Below are 10,065 nucleotides of genomic sequence, written 5' to 3' on the forward strand. Positions count from 1 at the left end.
GGGGATAAAGGGGTCTTTTTCAGGATGGCAGCCGGTGTCTAGTGGTGTGCCTCAGGGGTCTGTGCTGGGACCACAACTTTCCACAATATACATTAATGATCTGGAAGAAGGAACTGAAGGCACTGTCGCTGAGTTTGCAGATGACACAAAGATCTGTAGAGGGACAGGTAGTATTGAGGAAGCGGTGGGGGTTGGGGGGGGGGGGGTGCAGAAGGACTCAGAGGCTGGGGGATTGTGCAAACAAGTGGAGGATGGAATACAATGTGGAAAAGTGTGAGGTAATGCGCTTTGGAAGGAGGAATGGAGGAATTGACTATTCTCTAAAAGTGGAAATGCTTCGGAAATGAGAAGCACAAAGGGACTTGGGAGGCCTTGTTCACGATTCTCTTATGGTTAACGAGCAGGTTCAGTCGGCAGTTCGGAAGGCAATTGCAATGTTAGCATTCACGTCGAGAGGGCGCGAGTACAAGAGCAGGGATGTATTTCTGAGGCTGTTTCAGTCTCTGGTCAGGCCCCATTTGGAGTATTGTGAGCAGTTCTGGGCCCCGTATCTGAAGAAGGACATGCTTCCCTTGGAAAGGGTCCAGAGGAGGTTCACTAGAACGATCCCTGGAATGAAGAGCTTGTCGTATGAGGAATGGTTGAGGACTCTGGGTCTGTACTCATTGGAGTTAAGAAGGATGAGGGGTATCTTATTGAAACTTCCAGGATACTGTGAGGCCTGGACAGAGTGGATGTGGAGAGGATGTTTCCACTTGTATGAAAAACTAGAAGCAGAGGACACTGTCTCAGACTAAAGGCACGATCCTTTAAAACAGAGATGTGGAGGAATTTATTCAGCCAGACGGTACTGAATCTGTGGAACTCTCTGTCACAGAAGGCTGTGGAGGCCAAATCACTGAGTGTCTTTAAGACAGAGACAGATAGGTTCTTGGTTAATGAGGAGATCAGGGGTTATGGGGAGAAGGTGAGAAGGTAGGAGAATGAGGGTGAGAAACATATCAGCCATGATTGACTGGCGGAGCAGACTCGCTGGGCCTAGTGACCAAGTTCAGCTCCTGTGTCTTATGGTCTTACGGCCGTAAATGTCCAACTCGGTTTGAAATATGGCTTTGGGTGTCAGCCTCCATTATTCTTACAGAAAATGAGGTAATGATAGGACCTGAGGAACAAGCGGGAAATGACATTGAGGCAGAAGCTGAGCAGTGATTAAATTGAATGGTGGAGGAGGTGTGAGGGACCGTGTAGTCTCCCCATGTTGCCATTTGTTATCAGTTCCGGCTCTGCATTACTCCTGATGAATGTAGCTGCATCATCATATATTTCAGTTACATCTTTCCCACAGATATTTATATTGTTCATGGAAACAGTTCATTTACATCCAGATTATCCAAAACGTTATCATCTTAAATGTGTGGAACGAATCTCACATCATCGTCTTTTATTCCCAATAACCCAGCCCCAGCCGATCCAATCATCCCGAAGGGAAAACTGCTTCTAAACGATTCACACAGCGAGTGGTTCTGATCTGGTCTGCACGGCGTGGGACACTGGTGCCGGCAGATACAACAGTGGTTTCACAGGGAATGGTAGGAGTGGCAGAAATCAAATGTACGTCTCCAGGGAAAGGGCGGTGCAGTGGGATTGAATCATCTGCTCATCTACAGAGCCGCTGAGTTCAAACGGAATGAAATGAAACGGAATGAAATGAAATGAAAATCGCTTATTGTCACAAGTAGGCTTCAAATGAAGTTACAGTGAAAAGCCCCTAGTCGCCACATTCCGGCGCCTCTTCGGGGAGGCTGGTACGGGAATTGAACCGTGCTGCTGGCCTGCCTTGGTCTGCTTTAAAAGCCAGCGATGTATCCCAGTGTGCTAAACCAGCCCCAGGAATGAATGTCCTCCTTCGGGACTTCACGCATTTTAAAGGCTTTGGATGTGGTCTGGCTGTGAGATGATGGGACCAACATAGAACATAGAACATAGAACAATACAGCGCAGTACAGGCCCTTCGGCCCACGATGTTGCACCGAAAGAAAAGCCATCTAACCTACACTATGCCATTATCATCCATATGTTTATCCAATAAACTTTTAAATGCCCTCAATGTTGGCGAGTTCACTACTGTAGCAGGTAGGGCATTCCACGGCCTCACTACTCTTTGCGTAAAGAACCTACCTCTGACCTCTGTCCTATATCTATTACCCCTCAGTTTAAAGTTATGTCCCCTCGTGCCAGCCATATCCATCCGCGGGAGAAGGCTCTCACTGTCCACCCTATCCAACCCCCTGATCATTTTGTATGCCTCTATTAAGTCTCCTCTTAACCTTCTTCTCTCCAACGAAAACAACCTCAAGTCCGTCAGCCTTTCCTCATAAGATTTTCCCTCCATACCAGGCAACATCCTGGTAAATCTCCTCTGCACCCGCTCCAAAGCCTCCACGTCCTTCCTATAATGCGGTGACCAGAACTGTACGCAATACTCCAAATGCGGCCGGACCAGAGTTCTGTACAGCTGCAACATGACCTCCCGACTCCGGAACTCAATCTCTCTACCAATAAAGGCCAACACTCCATAGGCCTTCTTCACAACCCTATCAACCTGGGTGGCAACTTTCAGGGATCTATGTACATGGGCACCTAGATCCCTCTGCTCATCCACACTTTCAAGAACTCTACCATTAGCCAAATATTCCGCATTCCTGTTATTCCTTCCAAAGTGAATCACCTCACACTTCTCTACATTAAACTCCATTTGCCACCTCTCAGCCCAGCTCTGCAGCTTATCTATATCCCTCTGTAACCTGCTACATCCTTCCACACTATCGACAACACCACCGACTTTAGTATCGTCTGCAAATTTACTCACCCACCCTTCTGCGCCTTCCTCTAGGTCATTGATAAAAATGACAAACAACAACGGCCCCAGAACAGATCCTTGTGGTACTCCACTTGTGACTGTACTCCATTCTGAACATTTCCCATCAACCACCACCCTCTGTCTTCTTTCAGCTAGCCAATTTCTGATCCACATCTCTAAATCACCCTCAATCCCCAGCCTCCGTATTTTTTGCAATAGCCTACAGTGGGGAACCTTATCAAACGCTTTGCTGAAATCCATATACACCACATCAACTGCTCTACCCTCGTCTACCTGTTCAGTCACCTTCTCAAAGAACTCTATAAGGTTTGTGAGGCATGACCTACCCTTCACAAAGCCAAACACCTGCAGGTTCCCTCCAAGTTCCCCAGCACCGCGAGTATTCTCACTGTAATCCTTTCTATTCACTGTGTCCATGTGTGAACCCAGCGCCCGCTTTAGCTCACTGCTTACTTCACAGCATCAACTTCATTGTAAGTTCCAACCTGTCTGACCCTGGGCGCTGCCTGTGCTTTAATATTGAAAACATCTGTGTTGCTCCCAATAAAAGCAGACGCACATTTAATCATTAGAGGGAGGTCTATCTTTATTCAGGTTGCTTTACAATTATTTTTTAAAGCGGCTGTGCCACGTGTTTGCTTTCTGGCCTCTGACTGGGGAAAGACAAGTTCTATTCCAGCTCTGCACAATAACTGACCTATCACACTCTGTCAGTTATTCACAACTTAAATGGTGCAATACTGCATGGAGGACATTTACTTCATCCAGGATCTGATTTTATAATTTAGGAACAAGTTTGTTTCCTCAGCAAATGTATTAATCCGGATTGCGTTTCCCCACCCAGTTCCACATATCTTTACGATAGTGACATTTAAGGGGCATCTTGACAAATACATGAATAGGATGGGAATAGAGGGATACGTACCCCGTAAGTGTAGAAGTTTAGTCGGGCAACATGGTCGGCACGGGCTTGGAGGGCCGAAGGGCCTGTTCCTGTGCTGTACATTTCTTTGTTCTTTGTTCTTTGTATCTCCAAGAGCACTCCCTCACACTCCAGCTCTCCCTTGCACTCTCGCCCTCCCTCACCCTCACTCTCTCACACTATCCCTCTCTCACACTCTCTCCCTCGCTCACACTCTCTCCCTCTCAACAATCCCTCCCACGCTCACACTCTCTCCCTCTCCCACACTGTCACCCACTCTCACACTCTCTCCCTCTCCCACACTGTCACCCACTCTCACACTCTCTCCCTCTCCCACACTACCTCCCACTCTCACACTCTCTCCCTCTCCCACACTGTCTCCCTCTCTCACACTGTCGCCTTCTCTCACACTCTCTCCCTCTCTCACACTGTCTCCCTCTCTCACACTCTCTCCTCTCCCACACTGTCACCCACTCTCACACTCTCTCCCTCGCTCACACTCTCTCCCTCTCAACAATCCCTCCCTCTCACACTCTCTCACTCTCCCACTCTGTCTCCCACTCTCACACTCTCTCCCTCTCTAACACTCTCTCCCTCTCAACAATCCCTCCCACTCTCACACTCTCTCCCTCTCCCACACTGTCACCCACTCTCACAGTCTCTCCCTCTCTCACACTCCCTCCCTCGCTCACACTCTCTCCCTCTCTCACACTCTCTCCCTCTCAACAATCCCTCCCTCTCTCACACTCTCTCCCTCTCCCACACTGTCTCCCTCTCTCACTCTCTCTCTCTCTCTCTCACACACTCCCTTCCTCTCTCACAGTGTCTCACTCTCTCCCTCTCTCACACTCTCTCCCTCTCCCACACTGTCACCCACTCTCACACTCTCTCCCTTTCCCACACTGCCTCCCACTCTCACACTCTCTCCCTCTCCCACGCTGTCTCCCACTCTCACACTCTCTCCCTCTCCCACACTGTCTCCCACTCTCACACTCTCTCCCTCTCCCACACTGTCTCCCTCTCTCACTCTCTCTCACTCTCTCTCTCACACACACTCCCTTCCTCTCTCACAGTGTCTCACTCTCTCCTTCTCTCACACTCTCTCCCTCTCCCACACTGTCTCCCACTCTCACACTGTCATCCTCTCCCACACTGCCTCCCACTCTCACACTCTCTCCCTCTCCCACACTCTCTCCCTCTCCCACACTGTCACCCACTCTCACACTCTCTCCCTCTACCACACTGTCACCCACTCTCACACTGTCTCCCTCTCCCACACTGCCTCCCACTCTCACACTCTCTCCCTCTCCCACACTGCCTCCCACTCTCACACTCTCTCCCTCTCCCACACTGCCTCCCACTCTCTCCTTCTCCCTCTCCCACACTGTCTCCCTCTCTCACTCTCTCTCTCTCTCTCACACACTCCCTTCCTCTCTCACAGTGTCTCACTCTCTCCCTCTCTCACACTCTCTCCCTCTCCCACACTGTCACCCACTCTCACACTGTCTCGCACTCTCATACTGTCTCCCTCTCTCACACTCTCTCCCTCTCTCACACTGTCTCCCTCTCTCACACTGTCTCCCTCTCTCACACTCTCTCCCTCTCCCAATCTGTCACCCACTCTCACACTGTCTCACTCTCCCACACTGTCACCCACTCTCACATTCTCTCCCTCTCCCACACTGTCACCCACTCTCACACTGTCTCCCTCTCTCACACTCTCTCCCTCTCTCACACTGTCACCCACTCTCACACTCTCACCCTCTCTCACACTGTCACCCACTCTCACACTCTCTCCCTCTCCCACACTGCCTCCCACTCTCACACTTTCTCCCACACTCTCTCCCTCTCCCACACTCTCTCCCTCTCTCACACTGTCTCCCTCTCCCACACTGTCACCCACTCTCACACTCTCTCCCTCTCCCACACTGTCTCCCTCTCTCAGACACTCTCCCTCTCCCACACTGTCACCCACTCTCACACTCTCTCCCTCTCCCACACTGTCTCCCACTCTCACACTCTCTCCCTCTCCCACACTGCCTCCCACTCTCACACTCTCTCCCTCTCCCACACTGTCACCCACTCTCAGACTCACTCCCTCTCCCACACTGTCTCCCTCTCTCAGACTCTATCCCTCTCACACACTGTCACCCACTCTCACACTCTCTCCCTCTCCCACACTGTCTCCCACTCTCACACTCTCTCCCTCTCCCACACTGCCTCCCTCTCTCACACTCTCTCCCTCTCCGACACTGTCACCCTCTCTCCCACTCTCTCCCACTCTCACACTGTCTCCCTCTCTCACACTCTCTCCCTCTCTCACACTCTCTCCCTCTCCCACACAGTCACCCACTCTCACACTCTCTCCCTCTCCCACACAGTCTCCCTCTCTCACACTCTGTCCCTCTCTCACACTCTCTCCCTTTCCCACACTGTCTCCCACTCTCACACTCTCTCCCTCTCCCACACTGTCTCCCACGCTCACACTCTCTCCCTCTCCCACACAGTCTCCCTCTCTCACACTCTGTCCCTCTCTCACACTCTCTCCCTCTCCCACACTGTCACCCAGTCTCACACTCTCTCCCTCTCCCACACTGTCACCCACTCTCTCCCACTCTCACACTGTATCCCTCTCTCACACTCTCTCCCTCTCTCACACTCTCTCCCTCTCCCACACAGTCACCCACTCTCACACTCTCTCCCTCTCCCACACAGTCTCCCTCTCTCACACTCTGCCCCTCTCTCACACTCTCTCCCTTTCCCACACTGTCTCCCACTCTCACACTCTCTCCCTCTCCCACACTGTCTCCCACGCTCACACTCTCTCCCTCTCCCACACAGTCTCCCTCTCTCACACTCTGTCCCTCTCTCACACTCTCTCCCTCTCCCACACTGTCACCCAGTCTCACACTCTCTCCCTCTCCCACACTGTCACCCACTCTCTCCCACTCTCACACTGTATCCCTCTCTCACACTCTCTCCCTCTCTCACACTCTCTCCCTCTCCCACACAGTCACCCACTCTCACACTCTCTCCCTCTCCCACACAGTCTCCCTCTCTCACACTCTGTCCCTCTCTCACACTCTCTCCCTCTCCCACACTGTCACCCACTCTCACACTGTCTCCCTCTCTCACACTCTCTCCCTCCCTCAAACTCTCTCCCTCTCCCACACTGTCTTCCTCTCCCACACTGTCACCCACTCTCACACTCTCTCCTCTCCCACACTGTCACCCACTCTCACACTCTCTCCCTCTCCCACACTGTCTCCCTCTCTCACACTGTCGCCTTCTCTCACACTCTCTCCCTCTCTCACACTGTCTCCCTCTCTCACACTCTCTCCTCTCCCACACTGTCACCCACTCTCACACTCTCTCCGTCGCTCACACTCTCTCCCTCTCAACAATCCCTCCCTCTCTCACACTCTCTCCCTCCCGCACACTGTCTCCCACTCTCACACTCTCTCCCTCTCTAACACTCTCTCCCTCTCAACAATCCCTCCCACTCTCACACTCTCTCCCTCTCCCACACTGTCACCCACTCTCAGTCTCTCCCTCTCTCACACTCCCTCCCTCGCTCACACTCTCTCCCTCTCTCACACTCTCTCCCTCTCAACAATCCCTCCCTCTCTCACACTCTCTCCCTCTCCCACACTGTCTCCCTCTCACTCTCTCTCTCTCTCTCACACACTCCCTTCCTCTCTCACAGTGTCTCACTCTCTCCCTCTCTCACACTCTCTCCCTCTCCCACACTGTCACCCACTCGCACACTCTCTCCCTTTCCCATACTCCCTCCCACTCTCACACTCTCTCCCTCTCCCACGCTGCCTCCCACTCTCACACTCTCTCCCTCTCCCACACTGTCACCCACTCTCACACTCTCTCCCTCTCTCCCACTCTCTCCCTCTTCCACGCTGCCTCCCACTCTCACACTCTCTCCCTCTCCCACACTCTCTCCCTCTCTCACTCTCTCTCTCACACACACTCCCTTCCTCTCTCACAGTGTCTCACTCTCTCCCTCTCACACTCTCTCCCTCTCCTACACTGTCTCCCACTCTCACACTGTCATCCTCTCCCACACTGCCTCCCACTCTCACACTCTCTCCCTCTCCCACACTGTCACCCACTCTCACACTGTCTCCCTCTCCCACACTGCCTCCCACTCTCACACTCTCTCCCTCTCCCACACTGCCTCCCACTCTCACACTCTCTCCCTCTCCCACACTGCTTCCCACTCTCTCCCTCTCCCTCTCCCACACTGTCTCCCTCTCTCACTCTCTCTCTCTCTCTCACACACTCCCTTCCTCTCTCACAGTGTCTCACTCTCTCCCTCTCTCACACTCTCTCCCTCTTCCACACTGTCTCCCACTCTCACACTCTCTCCCTCTCCAACACAGTCTCCCTCTCTCACACTCTGTCCCTCTCTCACACTCTCTCCCTCTCCCACACTGTCACCCAGTCTCACACTCTCTCCCTCTCCCACACTGTCACCCGCTCTCCCACTCTCTCCCACTCTCACACTGTCTCCGTCTCTCACACTCTCTCCCTCTCTCACACTCTCTCCCTCTCCCACACAGTCACCCACTCTCACACTCTCTCCCTCTCCCACACAGTCTCCCACTCTCACACTCTGTCCCTCTCTCACACTCCCTCTCCCACACTGTCACCCACTCTCACACTGTCTCCCTCTCTCACACTGTCACCCACTCTCACACTGTCTCCCTCTCTCACACTCTCTCCCTCTCTCAAACTCTCTCCCTCTCCCACACTGTCTTCCTCTCCCACACTGTCACCCACTCTCACACTCTCTCCCTCTCTCACACTGTCTCCCACTCTCACACTCTCTCCTCTCCCACACTGTCACCCACTCTCACACTCTCTCCCTCGCTCACACTCTCTCCCTCTCAACAATCCCTCCCACGCTCACACTCTCTCCCTCTCCCACACTGTCACCCACTCTCACAATCTCTCCCTCTCCCACACTGTCTCCCTCTCTCACACTGTCGCCTTCTCTCACACTCTCTCCCTCTCTCACACTGTCTCCCTCTCTCACACTCTCTCCTCTCCCACACTGTCACCCACTCTCACACTCTCTCCCTCGCTCACACTCTCTCCCTCTCAACAATCCCTCCCTCTCTCACACTCTATCCCTCTCCCACACTGTCTCCCACTCTCACACTCTCTCCCTCCCTAACACTCTCTCCCTCTCAACAATCCCTCCCACTCTCACACTCTCTCCCTCTCCCACACTGTCACCCACTCTCACAGTCTCTCCCTCTCTCACACTCTCTCCCTCTCCCACACTGTCACCCCCTCTCACACTCTCTCCCTCTCTAACACTCTCTCCCTCTCAACAATCCCTCCCACTCTCACACTCTCCCCCTCTCCCACACTGTCACCCACTCTCACACTCCCTCCCTCGCTCACACTCTATCCCTCTCTCACACTCTCTCCCTCTCAACAATCCCTCCCTCTCTCACACTCTCTCCCTCTCCCACACTGTCTCCCTCTCTCACTCTCTCTCTCTCTCACACACTCCCTTCCTCTCTCACAGTGTCTCACTCTCTCCCTCTCTCACACTCTCTCCCTCTCCCACACTGTCACCCACACTCACACTCTCTCCCTTTCCCACACTGCCTCCCACTCTCACACTCTCTCCCTCTCCCACGCTGCCTCCCACTCTCACACTCTCTCCCTCTCCCACACTGTCAGCCACCCTCACACTCTCTCCCTCTCTCCCACTCTCTCCCTCTTCCACGCTGCCTCCCACTCTCACACTCTCTCCCTCTCCCACACTGTCTCCCTCTCTCACTCTCTCTCACACACACTCCCTTCCTCTCTCACAGTGTCTCACTCTCTCCCTCTCTCACACTCTCTCTCTCTCCCTCTCCCACACTGTCTCCCACTCCCACACTGTCTCCCTCTCTCACACTGTCGCCTTCTCTCACACTCTCTCCCTCTCTCACACTGTCTCCCTCTCTCACACTCTCTCCTCTCCCACACTGTCACCCACTCTCACACTCTCTCCCTCGCTCACACTCTCTCCATCTCAACAATCCCTCTCTCTCTCACACTCTCTCCCTCTCCCACACTGTCTCCCACTCTCACACTCTCTCCCTCTCTAACACTCTCTCCCTCTCAACAATCCCTCCCACTCTCACACTCTCTCCCTCTCCCACACTGTCACCCACTCTCACAGTCTCTCCCTCTCTCACACTCCCTCCCTCGCTCACACTCTCTCCCTCTCTCACACTCTCTCCCTCTC

The sequence above is a fragment of the Scyliorhinus torazame genome, chromosome 5, assembly GCF_047496885.1.
Source record: "Scyliorhinus torazame isolate Kashiwa2021f chromosome 5, sScyTor2.1, whole genome shotgun sequence".
Taxonomy (NCBI): Eukaryota; Metazoa; Chordata; class Chondrichthyes; order Carcharhiniformes; family Scyliorhinidae; genus Scyliorhinus; species Scyliorhinus torazame.